At 33.8% G+C, this 25,081-nt stretch overlaps 1 long non-coding RNA gene across 2 annotated transcripts; it reads left to right on the top strand.

Annotated features, from left to right (window-relative positions):
• Positions 1-510: 510 nt before the first annotated feature.
• LOC141664060 (uncharacterized) lies at positions 511-3,545 on the top strand. 2 transcript variants are annotated; one of them, XR_012551807.1, is made up of 4 exons: positions 511-531; positions 638-860; positions 2,742-2,823; positions 3,234-3,545. It is a non-coding gene; the product is annotated as an uncharacterized LOC141664060 (long non-coding RNA). The 2 variants fall into 2 exon arrangements; XR_012551806.1 differs by lacking the exon at positions 511-531 and having other exon boundaries at positions 576-860.
• Positions 3,546-25,081: the final 21,536 nt, after the last annotated feature.

Here is a 25,081-nt window from a genome sequence, read left to right as displayed (position 1 = left end):
GGAACTGTTACCTCTCAGTGATGAACAAATATCACGAGAGCTGCTAGGGTTACAATGAATAATCTTTTCTAATAATGATAACACTTATAGTGTAAACCCTTTGTCTGTGTTTATATACTACACAATTACAAGATAATCGCTAATTGATATGGAATATAATTCTGCTTCCTAAAATATATCAATCAGATATCTTTTCTTCCAAGTATTTCATTCTTCACGGAATTCCTTCTTCATGCATATCTCTTCTTATGTTTATCTCGATCTTCTTTCCTTTAATCAGCTACTGTCCTTATCTATCTTCTGATGATTATCTCCTGATAATATAAGTACTGATATCCTTAAGTCCTGACTTCCAGTATAAGTACTGATCAACAGTTAAGTACTGATTTATCCTGTTCACGTAAGATCTGAAAGCTAAACATAAAATATATTAGCCATGACATTATCAAATATATGTAACATGATTTTATTTTGGTAGCTACTAGTTACTAATTTTTGATGTTTGTATATTTTCTTACCAGCTGATGCAAAGTAAATTTGATAATCAATTAATATGCTGTTAATAAATTATGTTTATGTGGGTATGTGATAGAATTTCATTACATCTTTGACATCTACTTGTTACTGACTTGTATAGGCATTCAGCAACAGAGCAGCTTGCTATACAAAACTAGGGGCATTACCTAAAGGATTGAAGGATGCAGAGAAGTATATTGAGCTTGATCCCACATTCTCCTAGGGATATACTAGAAAAAGTGCTGCCCAATTTCTCATGAAAAATATTACAAATCTTTGGAAACTTATCAAGCATGGTTGAAACACGATCCACACAACCAAGAACTGATGGATGGTGTTAAGAGGTACACTATCTTGACTGTATTGAATGAAGACACTGTTTATTATGTAGCCTTTCACTGATTGCTTTTAACTAGTAAATTAAGCTTGAAAAAAAGTTGAATTAGGATATAAATCTATAAATAGCTAATTTTAACTAGTAAATTAAGCTTGAAAACAATTAAGAAAGCAACAAGTTTCATTGTCTCTTTTTGTAAGATTTCTTAGTAGTATACTATGGATTGCTATTACGCTGAAGAATGAGTGATTCTCTGTTCGGAGATTCTGCTTCAAATTGATTATCTATAGTTCTTTAGCTTTTTTGACTGAACAATAATGTTATCATTATTTCAACTCCTAATCAATCATTAATTTATGCCTAGCTTATTGAGATATTAAAAAAGAAGAAATTTTAAATCGGCTAATTGATTATGCTTATGGTTAATTGTGTTGTACACACTGTATCCTACAGTCCATTCAGAGTAAGGGGTCAAGAGTTACAGGCGTGTCTTTGTTGAACAAATTAAGTGATGGTTATATGAAATAAATGCCAATCCCAAATTTATGGCAATTGCCTAAAAACCTTTTTTTGGGACACAAGACTCAAGTCAATCATTTCCGAAGAAAATGGTACTCTGTTTTGATAATCAATTTGCTCTTTATTATTTCCCTTCAGTATATACAAGTGATTTATAGGATATACCAGTATAAATTACTACAACCATGTTAGCTTTTGTCCAAAAATTACGCAGGTTTTTTATGCTTTGTTCATATACATTCTTATTTATGCACGAGTCTTTAATATACAATATTAATCAGGATCCCACTGCTAATTGTTTCTGGTTTGGAATTGCAGTGCATATGACGTCTAAGTTTGCACTTTCTAGTGATTTTTTAAGTGCAAGCTTGAGCCATGCACCAACTCTGATATATAATAATTTGCATCTTGTCAATATTTTCTTGAGCATATTATGAATATTTAGCTAGCTACTATTCTACAAAAGATTAATATAAACAATTAGTACTCCTGGTTAGTTGGGTTTGGAGTTGACTTGTTACCAGGTATCCCTCCCTCTTTCCACATTTTCTATTGTTTTTCTCTCTCACTCTCTACTATTTTCTTCATTTTAATTCTTTTTTTGAATTATACTACTTCAACTCTAATCTCACTGTTGTCACTCGGAATTCTGACATAGTTATGCAGCAATCCATGAAATTTCAACCACTTCTCTTGATCTTATTCCATGCATGATACCCTTGTATTCACCAGTTCAAAGTCCGAGACCCAGCCTTTTAGCTTGGAATGTATTTGCATACAAACTAATTTAGCCAACAAAGTACAAACAAGTGAACATTATCTGTATTGTTAGTTTATATTATTTATGGTGAATCATGCATATGCGAATTAGGATCATATATAATGTTTTAGATTTTGTTTGCTACTTTGGAGTTGATATTATATTATCTATCGAGTTTGATAATTCTTGTAACCATCTGGCTACTGGTGACCGTGGTGGTAAAGTGGTCTTATTTGAAATTACTGTCATAAAAGAGGTCAGAATTTTGTTTAGAAATTGGCTTATGAATCTGAATATTCTAAATCCCCTTGTTATATCTTTTCAGATATTTACTGGAAACTGCAATAATTGTGGTTGTTTCTCCTAAAATTTGCTTTAGATATTTACTTATGTTTTACACTAACATGAATGCATTACTATAGTTGTCTAGGTTCTTGTTAAGGTGTTACTGCCACTTTATTTCAGAATTTTAGAAATGTATGGTGAACATTCATAAGGTATCTCTTACCTTAATTAGATACTAAAATGTGCATTCTTTATTTTTTTCTTTTTATGTTTAATGTTTTCCCTTACGCTTCGTACCTATACTATGGCTTTGTTTTGTTTTAGACTACACTCAGCTGGATGTATGCCTGAAAGACGTGGAGTTTGGTCATCTGGAGCCAGGGAGAGCTTACCAATTACCGGAAGGGTATGATTATGCTATTGATTATACAATATAATATTTATTAGGTAACAATGTTTGTGTTTAATTTGTGAACCTAACAAATCTGATTATACTAACTCTTGAAATATTTGGTAGAACCGCACAAGAGGTAGGAGCAACAAAATAATTAAAGTTTGTCTAAACACTATATAAACAGCAACAAATCAGTAGCCACAGTGGTACGGGGCACATCAATAATTTTTAGTTTGTAACTTAATTTAGTTTGTATTTGAACATTTGAAAAGGCAAAATGCTTTTTAATAATTTTTAGTTTGCAGCTTAAATTAGTTTGTATTTATATGTAAAAGATTACAAACACTGGTTGTTTATGTATAACAAATATTTTAATTCGGATAAGTACTTCTCAAATTCCTCCCATTTTTTTCTTTGTCCAGGATGCGAAATAATTGTGGGACTGTATACAAGAATGCCGAGAAATGAACTAGTTGGTGTCGTCAATACTTTGAAAAGGAGGAACAATACCAAGACGGTAATATAACGGAGAGTGGTAGTGGTTAAAGGAGATGTAAATGTTATATGTAATTCAATATTTTGGTTAAGTTGGTATAATTGAGATTATAACAAATTTATATTTATCTCTTGCATTTGCCTATTGTAAATTTATATTTAAACAGTGTTATAATTCTAAAACAAATGTAATGTAACTTTTATATTTATCTATTTTAATGTGATATTGTTTATTTATATATACAGTTACATTTCAAATGTTAGCATTGCTTAGTTACAAGAATTGGTGTTACAATAGATAAAAGAAGTTGTTACAATAAGTCATATGGGACCCACACGAGGGTGCCACGTGGCTCCATCCCCACCAGTGGGTCCCACTTATGCAATATTGATCAAGCTATTGTATCACTCATTTTGTGATATATTTGGGGCTTTTAGTGTTACAGTAGTTGCCTATTGTAACGTTTTCTTCTCTGTTACAATAGATCAGTGAAGTGTTACATTAGGGTGTCTATTGTAATGCTCGTATACGTAACACCCCTTGGTGTTACAATAAACCTAATGTAACGCTTTTTGGGCCGATTGTAACACCATTTAGGCATTACAATATCCCACTTATGGCGTAACGGTGGTATAAGAAATTTCAGTATTATTTGAAATTTTGAGAGAAGTTATGTATGCAAGATTGGGAAAGTTGGCTAGAAGATCCCTAATGCTCTCTTCTGCTGATTCTGAGGACGGAATCCTTATAAGGGGGTAGATTGTAATATCCCGTATTTTTAGAATTATTATAATTACTATTTGAATATATATATTTATAATTTTATGATTTAGAAGGAATAAAATGGTGGATATTTTATTCCTGTTTGGCGAGTTGATGTTATTAAATGGAAATGTGCTAATTGTTAAGTGTTAAATCGATCCTTGTTAATTTCTGAAAATATTTACTTAAGTGTATTATTTTCAAAAGTTATTCAAAAGTCGATCTTATTGATATCAGTAAATTGAAATTGTTTTGTAATATCTGGGAAATATCGTGCAATTATTTTTATCAATAAATAATTATTATGTGATTATTATTAGAATTTTGGTGAATTATCTGATGATTGATATCTATATTTGGGTGTTTATATGTGATATAGTGTAAGTATTTTGATTTTTAATATGTCCAGAATAAAGTATAGATAATTATGGTATTTTCTGGTAATTTTTTTATTGTTATATGATTTTATAAGGATTCATAGATTTAATAATTATTTTTCTAAGTAATTATAAAATTATTTTATAAAGCCGGGAATCGTCCAATTTCAATCGTTTTGGCGTTTTTACAACCCGGAACTCTTCGAAAAACTCCTTCCTTAACTATTTGATTATTCTGAGCATTCTCCGTGTTTTGACTTTTTCGAGCCGTAGTACGGTTTGACCCGTACGAGTCCCGGCGTAAAATTTTCGATACGATAACCATTTCGGTAGATCAATAAAACCCGTGTTCTCGAGAGATGAGATATTTTTACATATTTTCTCTTAGGGTGTTTTATAAGAAACTCGGTTTTGATAATTATCCAAATCTGGTATTAAATTGTATCATTTTTATAGTTACGTAGCGGCTAAATAATCTATTTTTGGATCCAATATATAAGTATAAATTCAGTATTAAATTCCAGAATGTTTCAAAAATCATGCAACTTATATTTTCTTAAGTTTTGAGTATTTTGAGAATTTTCAAATTATTTCGGAAAATTTTTGGATTATATTTATCCGCACGTTTGTTCGTTAAATTGTAAAATACGAATATGACGTGCAATTTATAAATGTTTTAAAAATTATGAAAATTTAATTTTATTAGTTTTTAAATATTTCGATAATTTTAGAAATATATCGGTTTCATAAAAATTATCGGACCGGGCCCCTATCGGGACTTCAAACCCCACAAAAATCAGACTTTTATTTTTATAAAATCGTGGGACTTCCAAATATTTTATATTTTTGCATTTTTGAAATATTCATATTTTTTAGAAAATTTTTAATAGAAATTTTATATTTATTTGATTAAATATTATTTCCCGCTATTTATTAATTTTTGACTAATATTAATTCTGTTGTATTAATTTTAGTTAAAAGAAAAAAAAAACAAAAAGAAAAACCAAAAAAAACGTGTCACCACCCCCGCCACCCTACCTGCCCCCTGCCACGCACACCCCCTCCCTCGAGTATACTCCCTTCCCCCATTTGCTTTTGTTAGGTAAACAGATTACTGCCTCCCCTCTTCTGTCCCTCTCAATCTCTCATCTCTATCGTATATTTATATACTTTGAATTTTCAAAATTCATATCTTCCAAATCGTACATCCAAATTTCAATTATTATATATATAAACGATCAGCACTTTGATACCTAGGCATAGGTATATATATTGCAAGGTTTTGAGAAGAAAATTTGCGGAGCATATTTTCCGTTTTAATTTATTTTCAAGGCGTAGAAAAAGAGTTTGGAGGCGGTGATTACTCCACATGGTATCTCAACGTATATATGTCTTTGGCTATTAATTTCGGATTTTTCTAGAGACATTTTCTAGACATCAAATAATCTCTTGGGGTGATCATAATTATTTTAGGTAAAGTATTTGAGATTCTGCTTTTGTATTTGGATATATTATAGCATGTAAGTATGTATATATATATATATATATTTCATAATTTTTAGAAATTGTTGGAGAAGTCACTTTTGGTCCGAGTTTGGGTTCGGGTGGCCGTGTTTTTCGTTTCTCGCGAGTTTATAGGTGCAAATATTAATTATTGTACGTTTTAAATTTATAAATTTGATTAGAGTATAGTTGGATTGTATTATTTGGAATTGATTTTGAGGGGTCATGACCCCGGGAAAAGTCTGTTTTACAAAGATGTTATTTCGAAATTTTTCTAAAATATTTATTTCGATTTCAAATTATTATCTTTCATTATTTTCAAAAATCATAATTTGATTCAATTAGTTATAATTTGTTTTGATTAATTATTTATTCATTTAATTAATTAATTTATTTAATCAATTAATTTCATTTATAACTAGTTGAATGTAGTGTAATTATTTATAATTGAGCCAAATAATATTCTAAAATTATTTTCAGCTTTGAAAGTTATAGAAAGGTATTGAATATTCAATTAATATTATTATTAATTGAATTATTCTTATTTTATTCGTAATAAATAGACTGTTCGTCCGTTTAATATGAAACGAACGCGTCTAGACTCCGAAAAATATTTCGCTTTCATTAAAAATACTTTCGAGACCCAAATCCTTTTGTTTCGGAAGGTCTCTTGTTTTGCAAGTTAATTCTGAGTCACGTATTTACCCAAAAAGATATATTTTGACCTGATTTCAATTTTAAACGTATCGAGTCGAACCTTTTGACGAACCGAGGCATGTGTTATATGAATTATTTGATACGTGAATTATGTGTTTATATATTATGTGAATTACGTGTGTATGTGAGTTAGAATTCTTGTGTTTGACTACTATAATTATGTGCGGGCTATCGTATGGATAGACGATATGGTTTTGACGCGCAGTTCGTCGAGTAGTTATCGTTTAAGCGATTAAGATGTATCTTTTAATTATAGATGCGGATCATTCAAGTTGATCAGGATTAGACGTTGGATAAAGAGTGAAATGGAATGGTATTGCATATCAGCTTTGTACCAACAGCATGAGCAGCAGACCAGAGAATTGACAAAGTAAATGATGGTGATGTCTTGAGACAGAATGACAGAATAATTATGTTATTGCGAGTGTGACTAACAGCTAAAAACCAAAGGCAAGTTTTCTACGCTATTCTAATTCCAGAATAGTTCAATATTTTTCATATCCTACTACTTATTATTATGCAAGTATTGCTTTCCCTATTCTCAGTTCAGAATAGATAAATGTTTTACATATCGCTGAATTAAATGTTTATCATGCAAGTACTCTTCTGCTATTCTATAGTCAGAATAGTTAAGTGCTTTTACTTATCAAAATTAATGGATTTATAAATGTTTTAGTTTTTCAGAAAAATGATTTGGTTGCGAGTATTCCTGCCCAAGTGAATGGGGGAATAAAATTATTTATGGTGTCGATTATTATGACCCCTTCCATAAAAGGTTTTAAGATTGGATGAATGCGTAAGTGACCGGGGCGGACGGTCCAGCGGAGGGCTATGTATTATATGAAATATTATGATACAACTTATGCCACAAACATATAAATTTCCTTTTGTTTGAGTACTCGTGTTTTGGAACATGTTTCTACGAATCATGACCCAGTGCTATCACACGGGCTGATCAGCATATCATAGTATGTCCGTCGGAGAAAGATTCCAATCTAAATTATCATATCATTTTTGATAATCCTATAATAAATGATTTGTCAAGTATTCTGGTTTGTATAAAAGGTGAAATGTAGTTTTGATTCAGTTTCTGATTTATGTTGATACTTAATTTGTTGTTAAATATCAAAATTGTTTCTAATAGAGATGTTTGATGTTGACTTCAGAATGGGATGTTGTGAGAATCAAAGTTTGTATTGATATCTAATTTGATATGACACTGAAATGAGTATTGATATCAAGAGTTTAGTTTTAAATGAGTTTATGATTCAATTCATAGTCATTGTTTCATGTTATTGTTGTTTACGATATTTTCGTTAACACTGTTTTACGAGTTTGATTCTCGTCAAGATTCAAAGTATTGTTGAAGCATTTCGCTCAAAAATATCAAAAGGGTTTTGAATATAATTAAGGAACCAATTCTGGGGTTCCTTAACTAAAATTTTATGATTCTGCAATTATGATTTTAAAGGTTCTGCTCTATTGTAGACGTCGGTTTTATATCAAAAAGACCTTATATATGCTATAATGAACTTGCTGAGCATTTTTTTGGCTCATACTTGCCTGTTTTTAAATTAACCTCCAGTGAGCATTAGCTTGCGTTGTTTAGCCGCGTAATTCAAGGAAGCAAATAAAAAGCTTTTGGAAGGTGGTTGGTCCAGGGTTTACGGACTAGTGTAGTTTTATTGTTCAAAGTTGTGTTTATATATATGTATTAGTTATGTATTGAATAGTTGGTCTAGTATACTTCTTTTCGAAGTAATACTAGCGGGTTCAGTTTTAAGATTTGGAACTATTGAAAAGAGTTTTAAAAGAAAGTGAAAATTTATTTATGGAATTTGGATATGTTGTTTCTAGAACTGTAACCTTAAAAGATCTTGGATTAATTGGGGTCATATATGCTAAATATCTTCTGCTTGCATTTATTTATTGATTAAACTAGTTGATTTGGATTGAGGTTTCGTAGTGACGACCAAATCCTCTAACCCCGGATTTTAGGGCGTTACAGGTTGGTATTAGAGCTGACGTTATAGTAAACTAGAAACGAGAGTGTGTAGGAGTGTGTATAGTTATGTAAGGACGTTTGAGCTCATATCGAATTCGTGTTGGACTATCAGATATAGTACCAGCGATTAAGTTAAAATAAGGTGTATTCGGTTGAGTTGGTTGTGCTGAGCTGGATAGAACTCGTAGCAGCTGCAAACTTCTATTGTGAAATCTTCTGAGACTATGATTCGACGACGATGGAGATTATCGATATCCTTAGAATATGAAGAAGTGTCTAGAATTGGTTGACGAGTCAACAGAAGAGTTCAAATAGAAGATAAATATTAAGATCTTGGAAATATCATCTCTTTCTATAACTTCATTTGTCATCTCTCAAAAAGAGGTATATGTTGAATGACATAATCCATAACCCCCGTTTTAAATCACGTAATGTGCCAGAGGCTGTCATGAAACCTATTTCCAGGTTTTGTTAGCTATGCCAAGTTTTAATAATTTAACTTTCACTTCTCTAATACGGTGGATAATTTATTAGTGATGTGACACCACTTTCTCATTTTGTGCCCGAATTTTGTTTTCTGGATTTCATTTTTCTTGAGAAGTATCAGCATTGAAATCTTTTTAGTTTTGTTTTATTCATTTGATTTTGAATTCCTTTCATATTCTTTTATTCTGACTGAGATGAACAACCCTAACTATATGGGACACAAGGTATTCATGTCTGTGTGATATGAGTTGGATGGGACGCCATCACTTGTGTTTGTTGTGACTATAAGGAGGTTAACAACCTTTAGTAGTGTCCTAGTTTGGGCACGCAATACCAAGTTCATTTGATTATATTGATCTCTCAGTTATTCCTTCATTTCAACAATACTTTCTCAAAAATTCAGATTTTGATAACCACAATGGAGGGACACCCGTTATGATATGAAATTCTTTTCTCTTTGAAATTCCATGATTTTATCATCAGAAATATTCGAAAATATGCCGAATAAGTTGTGCTAAGTTATTTTGGTCAAGTCAAAGTAAGGCTGTGTGCTGGGATTACCAATAGCAATAGTGGATTGTAATGCGATTAAAATATCAGTGGCGTATAATAAAGTCAGTCTATTTCTTTATTTCTCTCTCTATTTATTTCTATCTCTCTTTCTTTTTATGTCTCTTTTTCTTTCTCTCTATTCTTTCTCTCTCTATCGGTAAATGTGATTCTAAGGAGAAATTGGTCAAATTGTATGGGAATAAATAATTGATTCTATTGGAAAGAATGTTGGTGCGGAGTGAAGCTCTTGTGATAACAGCGTGGTATAAGGAATTTCGGTGTTATTTGAAATTTTGAGAGAAGTTATGTATGCAAGATTGGGAAAGTTGGCCAGAAGATCCCTAATGCTCTCTTCTGCTGATTCTGAGGACGGAATCCTTATAAGGGGTAGATTGTAATATCTCGTGTTAGGTCACACACACTATAGAAGGGGGTTGAATACAGTGTTTACTACAATCAAATCGAATATAAGAACTCAAGTAACAGAAAACAGATTTTATTCAACACAATAAACTCTGTTACAATATGGAACTGTCCTCCCTCAGTGATGAACAAATTATCACGAGAGCTGCTAGGGTTACAATGAATAATATTTTCGATAATGATAACACCTATAGTGTAAACCCTATGCCTACGTTTATATACTACACAGTTACAAAAGAATCTTCTAATTGATATCGAATACAATTCTGCTTTCTAATATATATCAATCAATTATCTTTTCTTCCAAGTATTCTATTCTTCATAGAATTCTTCTTCATGCATATCTCTTCTTGTATTTGTCTTGATCTTCTTTCCTTTCAATCAGCCGCCTTCCTTATCTGAAAGTCTCCTTAAGTCCTGATATTATCTCTTGATAAATATATCCTGATAACTTAAGTTCTGATATCTTAAGTCCTGACTTCAGTATAAGTACTGATTTCCAGTTAAGTACTAATTTGTCCTGTTAAGTAAGATCTAAAAAACTAAACACAAATCATCATTAGACATGACATCACAAATATATCTAACAATCTCCCCCAACTTGTAAATTAGCATAATATACAAGTTTAACAGATATTTGATGATGTCAAAAACATTAAGTACAAATGCATGAGAATTTGACTAGATAACTACAACTTACAGTTCTTTCAGCTTTACCATCCTTAAGATCTGATATCAGCTTCAGTCTGTATACATTTCAGAATTTAAGCAGTTGTAGATCTTCGACTTGGCTTCAATTTCTGATCTCTATGATGTCAGGAGTTGTTCTGAGATAGTTCTTCAAAAGACATCTCTCAGCATATTTAAGTGCATTGACCATCCTCCTTTTATAATTTTTCAATTCAGCTGTATCTTCACCAGTTTGAAAAATAGCTGCTCTGAGATCATTTATCTTAGCTTTCCTTATATCCTGATCAAGTCTGATCAGATAAGACTTATCAGACTCTAGATTGAATTCCACAGCCATATAACCCAAAAAAGTAGTTATGATCTTAGCAGTGTTAGGCTTCATTTCAACAATATCACCTTTGTGATCTCTGTACTTGGGAAAGTATGGGCTGTTAGACTTTACAGAGTAAAGCTTCTTCTGTCTTTGAATTTGTGACTTTAAATAACCTGCAGCACCATCTGTTAATCTATTTTTCACTTGAAGTAGGAATAGAACATGTTCCAGTTCTTTAAAATACTTCAGTGGAATAGAATTCTTCCTAATCTGGAATACCATACCATCTATCATAAAATATAACATGATGTGTTCTTTCAAAACAGAATGGTAAACCATTTATACAGATTCAAGTTGATTCAATCTTTTAGGAGTTGCTCCTACTCCTGGTTCACTTAAGGACGTTGGATCATTGGTAGTGTTGTGTACTCTTCTTTCATCAGAACTACCCAATCCAGATTTATCTCTTGCTTCCTTTCCTGTAACAACTCTTGCTTCAAAACCACTTGATATAGTTTTCAAAGGTTTAGTCTGTTGAGCTTTGGTGAATCCTGGTAGGAGTATCTTTGAAGGTTTCCTTTTCCTTAACTTCTGATATCAAGTCAACTTGAGCTATGTCAGAGATTGCTTGCTTCACTGTCATATTAGAACTTACTAAGTCTTGACTCTGAACAACATGAGCCATGTTAGAGGTTGTTTGAGAAATATTCTTTTTCATCAGAGTAAGACTAGCATCTTCTTCATCAATTATTTCTTCATCCATGACTGGCATATAAACCTTTACAGGTTCATCAACTTTTTCTTTGCCCTTGGACCTTGGATCTACTTCCACTTGTGATTTAGCTTTGGTTGCCTCAGAATTTGTTCTTTCTTTTATCACAATACCCTTAAGCTTTGGAAGTTTCTTTTCAACAACAGAAGCTTTAAATTTTATCTTGACACTTTCTGCTTTGAGTCTAGCTTCTTCTTCCTTTATACTCTCAAAGTCCATTCCTGGATTTTCTTTAAGAAATAATTTCTTTGAAATTTCTTCATCAAGTTCCAGATGTTCACCAGAACTTATCCTTTTACCAGTATCAGAACTTATTCTTCTCCCAGTATCAGAACTTGTTCCTTAACTTGTAATTCTAGCTTTACTTGATGAAAATCCTTTGCCTTGACCATGACCTCTACCCTTATCAGAGTTTCCCTGGTCATCATTTCCATCATCTTTTCCCTTCAGTGTCTGAATAGATTTGCATTTGGACTTAATCACTTTCTCCCCATTTTTAGCATTAGTAGGTAAAAGAAGAGAGACAAGCAATTCCACTGAGGATTGGATCTCATTGAGTTGAGTTTGATGAGAAGCTTGATTCTTTAGAATTTCATCAATCTGAGTTTGTTGCTTCTCCTGAGTTTTCTCAATGTAGGCAATTCTGTCAAAGGCAGGCTTGAAAAATATGTTCTTTTCAAGTTTCACATTCATATCTTGCTGGATCAAGGTTTCTTGAATTTTATTCACATTGGCATGAGTTGTTGAGTGTTGACCTTGAAGGTGCCTAGTACTCAATGCAGTAACTCTCAGCTGTGCCTTGAAATCATCATTGATCAGCATTTCATCAGCTTTTTCCAGATGTTCAGCAAGAATCTTTTCAGAAGGAACAAAACTAACTGTGTTCCATTCCTTAGTCCACTTCTTTCCTCTAGGAGTTTCACTCCAAGGTACTGGTGCTTCCCCTCAAACAAACTTCTTGACTAAATCAGCTTTATTAACTGTTTGTTGAGGTGCATGTCCTGATGGACCAGCTACATCAGCATCTCGATTAGTAGCAGCTTCACCAGTAGTTTCAGCATTATCAACATCAGAACTTATAGATCCAGCAGTATCAGCATCCTCTGATAGAATAGTAGTATGTGAGGCAATTGAGGTTTCAACATCATCCTCTAAATTCTGATTAGCAGCTAAGTTCTGATCAACAGCCAAATCTTGATGCCCACCTAAAGTCTGATTTTCATCATCCAGATTCTTAATTGGTGTAGTTGGAACATCTTCATTAAAATCAGCATCTTGAATTGGTGTTGTTGGTGGAGTGAGTTGAGTTGCTAGAGCTTCCAAGTACAGAACCTCAGGCACAATCAAGTTATGAATATCAATTTCAACACTTGTACCTGGGTCTTCAGTATGTACTTGTTCAATTATAGGTGACACAGGAGGTGTATGCACTCTGTCTTGAGCAGTTTCTGGTTGTGCAGAAGGAAGTGATTCAATAATAATTGGTTCTGTTGGGATCAGAGATTCATGACCCCCTTCCTTAGCTGCTTCCTCATCTTCTGAATCTGACTCAACTTTGTCCCTGTGAGCTCTTTGCTTTTTCATTTTCCTCAAGGGTGGAGACATTGTAGGAGCTTTATCATCAGGATTTAGCTTTCTAAGCCTTTTGAGAGGCCTAGAACTCCCGGTTACAGTATCTTTCTGAGAAGAGACCTTCTCAGCTTCTGCAACAACAGGTTCTGAAATAGGAACATGTTCCTCAGTATCTGACTCATCTCTCAGAATAATTCTCCTCCTCTTCTGCTGAGACTGAGATACATTCTTTGTCCTCTTTGGTCTTGAAGATGAAGGCTTCACTGGATGTGCTGATGGTTGTGGTTCTGAAGTTTGAGGTGGTTGTGTGGAGGTGGTAGGTGCTGATGGTTGAGGTTCTGATGGTTGGACATCAGGATATAGTTTAGTGTATTTAACTAGATCATAGGTTATTAAGGCTTGTTTGACAGATAAAGGAACTTGGAGGGGTCTTAACACAGCCTTCTTATTATCAGTAGATAATAAGTCATTAAAAGCTCTTTTAGCTAGTCTGAATGATGGAATTAATTCACTAGCTGATTGGGGCTTATCAACACAACAAAAACTATAAATAAGCTGACAGAATCTAGCAAAGTAAACGGTATTTCTGTCTTTTGTCATTCTATTCCTAATGAAACCTAAGACAACACTTGCATAATCAAAATCAGTTTGATTAATAAGAGCATACCCGATTTGTTAGCTGAATATGGGGATTGCATCGAAATTAGTACATTTGTTTGCAAAAGCCTTGGTTATGCAGTCAAAGAAGAAACTCCATTCCCTCCTTATATAAGATCTCTTCAACTGACCCATCTTTGCCAATGTCCTCTCATACCCCAGAATGGCCATCATGTTTTGAAGAACTGGCTCCTCAACAATAGAATAAACACAGTTCTCAGGAAGCTGCAGTGCTTGTCGAACCGTGACCAATGTCACGACATGCTTATCCTCCTCTGATGAAAAATAATACTTGGGGACCCTTGAGCACCACCATCATCATATACTCTGCTTCTCCAGAACTCCAACACTTGAGTACCAGACACGGCATCAGGTTGGGTCAAAGTGTACCCAATATCAGAACTAGTAAGAAAGTCCTGAATGAAGTGAAGTTCGGATGGGGCTTCAGCCTTGCTAAGAATAGAGGAGAAGTTATTAGGAACAAACTTAGCCCCATCAAAAATTACGTCTTTTGGTGCCATCTCTGTAAGAAATTAAGTGAGTAAGATAATGTTTGCAAAGTGTTTGTGAAAAGTCCTGAGAGAAAAACAACTTCAGAAAATAAGAGAGAGAGAGAGAGAGAGAAAGAGAAAGTAAAAGAGATTTAGAATAGAAAAGTAAGTAAAAGATGAGAAAATATTTTATCTCTCATATATATACTCTCTCCACTCAACAGTTGTATTTTTGAAGCATGTGATACACTTTACACCTGGTACCATGTGAACAGTCAATAAACGATTAGAGCAGGAGTTAATGGGCACGTAAAATAAGCAATAATTACCGTGCACATGCAGTTTTTCAGGACATACACGTCAACCACTAACCCATAATGATTATGACTGATATATCTCACATAAACCAATATTCAGTATAAATATGACCGTTCAAGTAATGACAAAATATAAACCAAGTAAATAAATACTTCCACGTCAGCATCAGAACTTGATTATTAACAGAATTTAAAAGTCATCAGAATATGGCTCCTTTACTCAAAAAATGAATGTTTATTCCTGTAATTCTTCACACAAATACTGATATGGGTTCAACAGAACTTAGTCATCAGAACTTGTCCTCAGAATTTATGCAACTGACATTTAAACTGTTTATCTAAAACAACATTTATCATCACAGTAATTTTCATCATTCATATAGAGTGTATGTGTGTGCAATAAGCTAAATATCAGACAAAGAGTAAAGTCTGATTCACTTCAGTACATCTTAGAAATAAGGCATAACTAAGAACTTTGCTCAAAATCTGTCATTATTCTGAAGTCTACTATAGAATGAGTTCATGCATGAGTCCACCTCAACTGTTTTGTGCTCATTTTATGCATCGTTTGAAATTCGTTTTTATAGTGGTTTCTCAGTGTAAGTGAGTCATGGCTGCTTATCAGAATTTATACTGTTATCAGAGTATTTCTCCCGTAATCAGAGAATGTGAAAAGTCACCAAGAAAATTTTATGTTGCTTTTCTAATGCATATTACTTAATACCAGCAATGCACTTGGGTCTTCCCTTCCACATTTTTACTCTAGATCTCAAAGGAGTACCTGATATTTATTTATTTTATTTTCTTTTTTTCTTTTGATAAGTGAGGCTTATCAGCACTTAGTACATCCATCAGATTTACAAACATCAAAACTTAACAGTTAAGAAGCACTATTCTAGTTTTTGACTTAGTAATAAGATACACAAAGTAAACTTTAACTAAGCTCAATATCAGAATTTGCTTCTGTCAAAAGATTTCCACATAAACAATTACTTCAAATATGGGATCTTTAGTATGTTAAAGACTACTAGGTCAGCATCTAGCACAGTTATCCTCATTAGATTGAATAGTCACAGAAACATTCATATCACTATCAGAGTTTAGAAATTCACATCAGACAACAATCAGCACTTAGAAAATTTCAATTTAAGCACAGAATACATAAAGATAGTAATATCTGTAAATACTGATCATAAATTCTGATGTATCATAACATAAACTAAGAAGATTTAGAGAAAGAACCTGAAACCATTCCAAGTTCATTTACCAATCTTGTAAAAGTAGCTTCACACAGTGGTTTTGTGAAGATATCTACTAGTTGTTGATCTGTTGGAACAAAATGCAATTCCACTGTACCTTCATCCACATGTTCCCTTATGAAGTGGTACCTAATGGTGATGTGCTTTGTCATTGAGTGTTGAACTGGATTACCTGTCATAGCAATAGCACTTTGATTATCACAGTAAATAGGGATTTTAGAAAATTCTAACTCATAATCCAGTAATTGATTCTTCATCCAAAGAATATGTGCACAACAGCTTCCTGCAACAATGTATTCTGCTTCTGCAGTTGATGTGGATATTGACTTCTGTTTCTTGCTAAACCAAGAAACCAATCTGCCTCCAAGAAATTGGCAGCTTCCACTTGTGCTTTTCCTGTCAATTTTACATCCTGCAAAATCTGCATCTGAGTAACCTATTAGCTTAAAGTCTGATTCTCTAGGATACCACAATCCCAGATCAGCTGTACCCTTAAGGTACTTGAAAATTCTTTTCACAGCTATTAAGTGAGGTTCTCTTGGATCTGCTTGAAATCTTACACAAAGACAGGTAGCATACATGATATCAGGTCTACTTGCAGTTAGATAGAGTAGTGAGCCAATCATACCTCTGTAATCAGTAATATCTACTGATTTACCTGTATCCTTATCCAATTTTGTTGCAGTGGCCATATGAGTGAATGCACTTGAACAATCTTGCATTCCAAACTTCTTCAACAAATTTCTGTTGTACTTAGATTGACAAATAAAAGTTCCTTCTTCATTCTGCTTGACTTGAAGGCCCAGAAAATAGTTAAGTTCTCCCATCATACTTATTTGATATCTTGACTGCATTAGTTTGTCAAACTTCTTACAAAGTCTGTCATTTGTAGAACCAAAAATGATATCATCAACATATATCTGCACCAAAAGTAAGACTTTTCCATGGTTGAGATAGAACAATGTTTTGTCAATAGTCCCTCTGTTAAATCCACTTTCCAGAAGAAACCGAGCTAATGTCTCATACCATGCTCTTGGAGCTTACTTAAGGCCATAAAGTGCTTTATCAAGTCTGTAGACATGATGAGGTAATTTTGAATCTACAAAACCTGGAGGTTGTTCAATATATACTTCTTCTTCCAATTCTCCATTAAGAAAAGCACTTTTCACATCCATTTGAAAGACTTTAAACTTCTTGTGAGCAGCATAAGCCAAAAATATCCTTATGGGTTCCAATCTAGCAACTGGTGCAAATGTTTCATCATAATAAATTCCCTCTTGTTGAGTGTATCCTTTTGCAACCAGCCTTGCTTTATTCCTTGTAATTATGCCATCACTATCAGTTTTGTTTTTGAACACCCACTTTGTACCAACAACAGATCTATTCTTTGGTCTTGGCACTAGGGTCCATACTCTATTTCTTTCAAATTCATTTAACTCTTCGTGCATTGCTTGCACCCATTCAGCATCTTGAAGAGCTTCTTCCACTTTCTTTGGTTCAGTCTGAGATAGAAAAAAATAATAGAGACATTAATTTGAAGTTGTAGTTCTAGTTTTGACACCTGCTTCAGGATCTCTAATGATTAAATCAGGTGTGTGTGCTTGAGTCCACTTTCTTGCAGATGGAAGGTTATCTCTAGAACTGGATGCTCCCCCATGATCCATGCTGTCTCCATCAACATTTTATGATGCTCCCCTAAAATTATGCTCTCTAAGTTGGATCCTTCAGAATTTGAGTTTCCCGAAATATCAGAACACTAGTTTCCAGAATTATCAGAACTTGGCCCATCAGAACTTGATGAATCAGAACTTAAAGAGCCTGTTGTAGATTCTGATGCTTCTTGAGATGTGGTTGGATCTTCAGTATGCTCCCCCTGCACAGGTGCATTTTCCTTCGGCGTAGTCACCAAAGTTTCAATAACATCAGAGTTTAATCCATCAGAGTTTGAAGTATCAGGATTTAGACTGTTAGGATTTAGACTGTCAGGATTTACAGAATCATAATTTAGAACTTCATTTTCGAATCTCAGCTGATCATGATCATTGAAATCTTCAAGTCCGGTAATCTTCTTATCATCAAAAGAGACTTTGATAGATTCCCTGACAACCCTTGTTCTTAAATTGTAGACTCTGAAGGCTTTTGTGGAAAGTGGATATCCAACAAAAATCCCTTCATCAGCTTTTAGATCAAATTTTGATAGCTGTTCAGGATGAGTCTTAAGAACAAAATACTTGCATCCAAATACATGAAAATACTTCCGACTTGGCTTCTTTTTCTTCACCATCTCATATAGTGTCTTTACATGCTTGTTGATAAGTGTTGCATTCTGAGTAAAACAAGCAGTATGCACAGCTTCAGCCCAAAAATAGGTTGGTAACATTGCTTCATCAAGCATAGTTCGTGCAGCTTCAATAAGAGTTCTATTCTTTCTTTCAACAACTCCATTTTGCTGTGGAGTTCCAGGAGTAGAAAATTCCTGCTTTATTCCATGGTTTTTGCAGAAGTCTTCCATAATCAAATTTTTGAACTCAGTGCCATTATCACTCCTTATGATTTTCATAGAGTTTTTGACCAATTTATCCAGATGTTTGACATGATCAATCAAGATAGATGCAGTTTCACTTTTAGTGTGAAAGTAATACACCCATGTGTATCTGGTGAATTCATCCACTATGACCATAGCATATTTCTTCTTTGCAATAGACATGACATTCACTGGACCAAATAGATCAACATGTAGTAGGTGATAAGGCTCAAGAATTGAAGATTCGGTCTTGCTCTTGAATGAAGATTTTCTTTGTTTAGCCTTCTAACATGAATCACAAAGGCCATCAAGAGCAAATACTGATTTTGGCAGTCCTCTCAGAAGATCTTTCTTGATTAGTTCATTTATATTGTTGAAATTTAAATGAGAGAGTTTCTTGTGCCAATTCCAGCTTTCTTCAATTGATGCTCTACTTAACAGACAGATTGCAGAACCATCAGTACTTGTTGAAAGCTTGGCTTCATAAATGTTACCATGCCTGTATCTTTTCAGAACAACTTTGCTTGTAGATTTTCTTACAACTTCACAGTGTTCTTCAAAGAAATCCACATGATAACCTCTGTCACAGATTTGATTAACACTCAGCAAATTGTGTTTAAGTCCTGAGACAAGAGCTACTTTTTCAATGATGACATTCCCAAGATTGATATTGCCATATCCCAGAGTTTTTCCCATGTTGCCATCTCCATAAGAAACACTCGGGCCAGCTTTCTCCACAAAGTCTGAAAGTAGGGCTTTATTTCCTGTAACACCCCCAAATTCGGGGTCAGGAATCTGGGTCGTCACGCCATCCTTCACTCATGTGTAACCTGTATTGATTCAATAATCCAATAGACCTCAATCTCACGCACACACATACACAAGTTATAGCCTTAGAAACGATGTACAAAATGTAATCTTTTTTTATTACACTCAAATGTACTTTACAGGATCTTAAACAATTATTCATAACCTCTACATGAAGTTACAATAATTACCACTAACATCTTATACCTATCTGGATAGTCTGGTCCACCTGAGACAAAGCTGTAAGGGATTCTCCCCACGATTTCAAGTGACTAAGTCACATGCCGTCATACTGGTAATCTGTTGTGTTGTGACATTTAAAAGAAAGCAAGAGTGAACAATAATGCTCAGCCATAATAATCAACAGTATGAAAAGACTGTTAAAGGAAATTATATCACTCTATACAAGGATACGTATTTATTCAAAGTAGTTTTCTTGGTGATACACACCTCTTTTCAAAACAATTCTTTGATTGACTTATTAGTTTGCAAATACCTTAATGGTAAACCCAACACCTAGGCTTGGGTTAAGGTATTGCATCTCAATTCCAATTGGAAGAATATACGACATTCATTGGAGCCACCGAATACGATGATCAGTCGTACTACGATAAAAGTAACCTTTTCTACTAGTAGAAGGACGACACCTTCGTATCCCGGTTATCACCCTTGCCGCATACGGGCTATGTGTCCTCATTTCGGGTATACACATACTTCGCGTTCCTTAAGTACATATTGTACTGTCTCCGACGGTACCAGTAGTCTATCCAATACACGAAGTACTTGGATCCTACCCCTCCTTTGTCCTTTAGGAAATCCTATCATATCTCGAGAACTCGAACCACATCGAAGTTCCCCCAAGCGTTTTGCTTGTTCGTAGAAATAGCTTAATTTATTAGTGTATATATGTATATGTGTACGTACTTCCGAATATTTCGGAGGAAGTACTAAGGTTGTGAGTTGACCGTTGTCAATAGATAATTAAATAAGAGGGGAGTTTCGTTTGAAACTATATTCAAATATTTCAATAAGTCGAGATACTATTCTTCAACGATCTAAAATTATTCGAATGATTTTCCGAAAATCAGAAAGTGTTTTAAATCAGGTTCTATGATTTTTAAATCATAAATAAATCATTTAATAAATAATCAATAATTAAATATTAATCATTAAATAATTAAACCTCGAATAATTATATTTTAAAAGAATATTGGAAATAATATTCCTCAACTAATTTATGTTTAAGTAATTTAAAGTATTCTTTAATAATAAATCGGGTTGGAAATAAATAATCGTTGGAGAATACTTCTCCTATAATAAATGAACAATGAAATAATGTCCATTATTCGAGTAATTAAATCTAGTTGAGGGAATACGATCTTTGGAAATCGTTTCAATAAAATTTCGAGGTATTTAATGTTTCGCAAGTGGACATCGAGTCCCTTGGAATAAAATAAGTACAGACTTTTGATCGTCCAAAACATCGCCGAGATGATTCCCTGGTTTCTACTATAATATACATACCGACCAACTCTCGGTCTATAATATACATGTTATGCCATTCTCTAGCATTAACATTTATCAAATATAACAACTCCGGAATACTTCCGGGTTTTTATAAACATACACCAACCAATCCTCGGTCTAAATATATATCGTTTCAAATCCGGTACTTTTATTATACCAAAATCATCATATCTTATGATTCAATATATAAAATTTATAAATCTCCGTAAAACATTTATCATGCATATATTGCAGTATTTAAAAGCAATCATAACACAACAGTTCTAAAAAAGGTAGGGTTTGAAAACTTTCCTGGAATCCAAGATACGTTTTCCGACTTCATCTCGTTTCGGGTTTTCTATTCAACAAATATCATAATCTTAATCTGCATTCCTACTCTCATCACCAATTTATATTCTAATAAGTTCAATACTTCATAATTTTCAATATTCGACCGACTCAAAATAAGTATCAATCCTTGGTCGAAACGGACGGTTAAAGTAGTCTTCTAGAGTTGTCTTAACCGAATGTTACTATTACGCGACTCGCATTCTATCATTTTTAATAAATTGTAAAATTAGTATTTTAATACGAAACCACCTCGAGGAGCTTCTTGAGTTCTTTTAATATTCATCCTAAAACTTTCATTTTGATAAAATGAATTTAATTAGGTGAAAAGCATTTCAAAAGCTCGATCAACTACGGAGTTTTACTATTCAAACCGCTTTCACTAAAACATTGATATCTCTCAAACCGTTAACTCAATTGACGCACCATTTTCACGTACACAATCTAATAAAAATTTATAACACATCATTTAAAAATAGTTTTCTGGTAACTGGGGTGAAAATCCCGAAGTGGCAGTTTCCTAACAGGGGGTTGTTTTTGACGTTTGTACTCCGCGCGACCTCGGCTCCGACATTTTTATAAAATTGAAAAGTCAACATTTTTAATTGAAATATTTATGAAAGCTAATAAACTCTATTTATTACTCTCTGTAAATATTTCATGATTTTTAAATATTTTTAAGTCGATCATTTATATTTACAAAGTTCGTAATATGTAGCAGTTTTGTCGCGTAAATCCCTTTTACTAAAATGATCATAACTTTTGATCCGTAAATCGGAATCAAGCGATTCAAGCGCCTAAACGATTCTTATAACATTGTATATTATAATCAAGTGTTACTTTTTAATAAATTATAGTTTATACATTCAGGAACTTCTGCAGAAACTTAAGTTGAGTTTTGTTCATTTTAACGAGGTTACGATTACGATTCGAGTTTCGTTTACATCTTAAATCATTATACCACCATCAACAATCATCAAATCATCATCTCAACATTAAATCCTATCAAGAACATTATATTTTTGAGGCAACAATCATCAACCTTAAAACTAATTAACTAAACATCAAGATAATATCAAATCAATCATCAAAACCATACTTATATCCAAGATCCTTACTTTTCTTGAAACTTAAAACTTAAACAAAGTTTGGATAAATGTTTATACCTTCCTTGAAGCTTGTTAATACTTACTAAATTCCTAAGATCCTTGATGAAGCCTTGGTCTAGCTTTAGGAGCCTTAAACTTTCATGAAAAAACAAGAAAACAAGTTAGTGATTTTCGGAGTTACTATTCACCACCAATTTTGAGCAAGGATTTGACTATGCTATACTAATTCAATGGCCATGCTTACATGGTATGAGGAAGCTTTGGTTAAAATTTGGTGATTTTTGAATGAGTAAATCATGAGATATAAATTTTTCTTCCCATGGTATTCTTGGAAATCAGCATTGGGTTTTTGGGGGGAGAGAGAGAATTGTCTTGCTTGCTTCTTGGAAATGTGGTGGAAATAGGCTTCTTGTGAATATAGAAAGTGTGTAGGACAAGATGCATCCTATTTTCAAAGGCTAGGCTTAACTAGGTGTCTCATTTGTCAAAGCTTGCATGATAAGCTCCTTGGATTTTATGTTTATTGAAATTTGTTATTTATCTATTTTTGTAATTAGGTTCCTAATTTATTACTTGTTGGATAAATTTATAAATACTTAATTTTCCTAGGTTATCACTTGATCCCTTGCCATCCTACATTATCTCGAATTCGTTCACGTACGTTTAAATCAATTCCCATAAATGCTATGTCGAACAATTCCGCTTATCATAAATCATTACCATTTCCAGTGCTCGTACTTGGTTATGAGTTATAAAATTATAATTCTCAAGATTTTCTTGGTCGTAGTATAATTCTCTTATTACTCGACAGCTCGTAAAATTTGAGCTATTGGTTTTCTTCGAAAATTCATGACTTTTGCATACACTCATTTAGTACGTATAACCACAATATGAACTCGGAAACTTAAATTAAAAACTCATATATGGTGTGGTCGTAAAAGTTTTTTATTAAACCGCAAGGTTACTATTCATAAAGGTCTTTTATCGATGTCAAAAATTTGGGTTTTTACAATCTTCCCCCCTTAAAAGGATTCCGTCCCAGAATCAGTTTAGAAATAGGTGGGGATACGGTTCTTACATGACCACTTCGAGTTCTCACATTGACTTCGCAGTATTGGATCTCTTCATAAAATTTCCACTCATCCATCCAATATATTTCCGGGTACTCGTCCTTGTAGACATATGATCTCTACACGTTACTCCACAAACGCTAAGTCTGGCTGCAAGTTTATTAGCTCATTCTCAATCATATGTTTGGCATTGACGTTAAATTTCCTAACCTCGATTCGTGATACTCGTTATAAACTTGGCGACCGTTCGACGATGGTGCTAATTTATAAGTTAACTTTCTTAGTCCTCTAATTCTTCAACTGGTCCAATAAATCTTGGGTTCAACATTTCTTTCCCTTTCGAATCTCATCACTCCCTCTCTGGGAGGTACTTTCAATAATACTTGGTCTGTTACTTCGTACTTTCTGTCTTTATAGTTCTAGTCCGCATATCTCTATTGTTTATTATGGGTTGTCACTAGCCGGGTTCTGATAAGTTCTAGGGATTCCTTTGGTCTGTTGACTCAACTATGGTCCAAGTATCCTCCACTTACCATCTTTTTCCCAACCTAATGGGAGAATGATTTTTTATTCTGTAAAACGCTTGGTAGACGTTCTAATGCCCGCATGATAACTCGTTATTGTCGGTAATTCGATTAACGTTAACTGGTTTCTTCATTTTCCTTAAAGATCTATAATATGGACTATTAGCGCATCTTCTAGTGTTTGGAATGCTCCTTCAACTTATTTGTTTCCCCCACCATCACTCTTACTAGTGCTAGAGTCTCGTTCCTTAACGTTTGCTCATTTTGGCGCATCATCTCTGTTGATTATTTTATGTAATAAGTTCTCGTTGCATTTTTTTACATGCTCGTATCTTATTACACGTTCAGCGTTAGATTTAACATTTCTTCCCGTAGTAATGTAAGGCACGTCGGGTCCTATTGTCATCTTGAAGGAAGCACCATTTCATATGCAATTGATTGACACGTTTAAACACGTGGAATGCTCAGCTTCCATTATCGGTCCGACTTCTTTAATCATTCCCCGTATAATATCTATAGTACTTACGATACCTTCTGGGTCGTACTTGTTATTCTCGCTAGCGCCTTAGATGTATTCGCGTTTATTGGTACCTGGTACCAGTGGCCTTTATAGGGCGTGTACGATCTTCTTTGCCTTCTATCAGCTCTGACAATGACATCCTTCATTCTTCCATGTTGTCCTTCGTAAGGGATATCGGTGACTATTTTTCGTGTGCTCGCGTGGTAAGTACATCTACACGAATTTTCTGTCAACGATAGGCGATACCCCTAACCGTTCCAAATAAAAGGTAGGTCGCTAGACGTATCTTCAATGGCCAGGATAGTCCTCTCATTCTACTTGTCGATTTGAGAACTCTAAGTCGTGCCTCTATTCGTCCCTTCTCACGAAATATCTTGGGTCCTTGCGTGGCGCGATATCACGGGGTATCTCTATCACCAATTATCTCTTCCGTGTTCATAAAAATTTTATAGAGCGGAGACTATCATTTG

Source organism: Apium graveolens, chromosome 6 (genome assembly GCF_009905375.1).
Source record: "Apium graveolens cultivar Ventura chromosome 6, ASM990537v1, whole genome shotgun sequence".
NCBI classification, from domain to species: domain Eukaryota; kingdom Viridiplantae; phylum Streptophyta; class Magnoliopsida; order Apiales; family Apiaceae; genus Apium; species Apium graveolens.
This window is presented reverse-complemented; position numbering and strand designations above follow the sequence as displayed.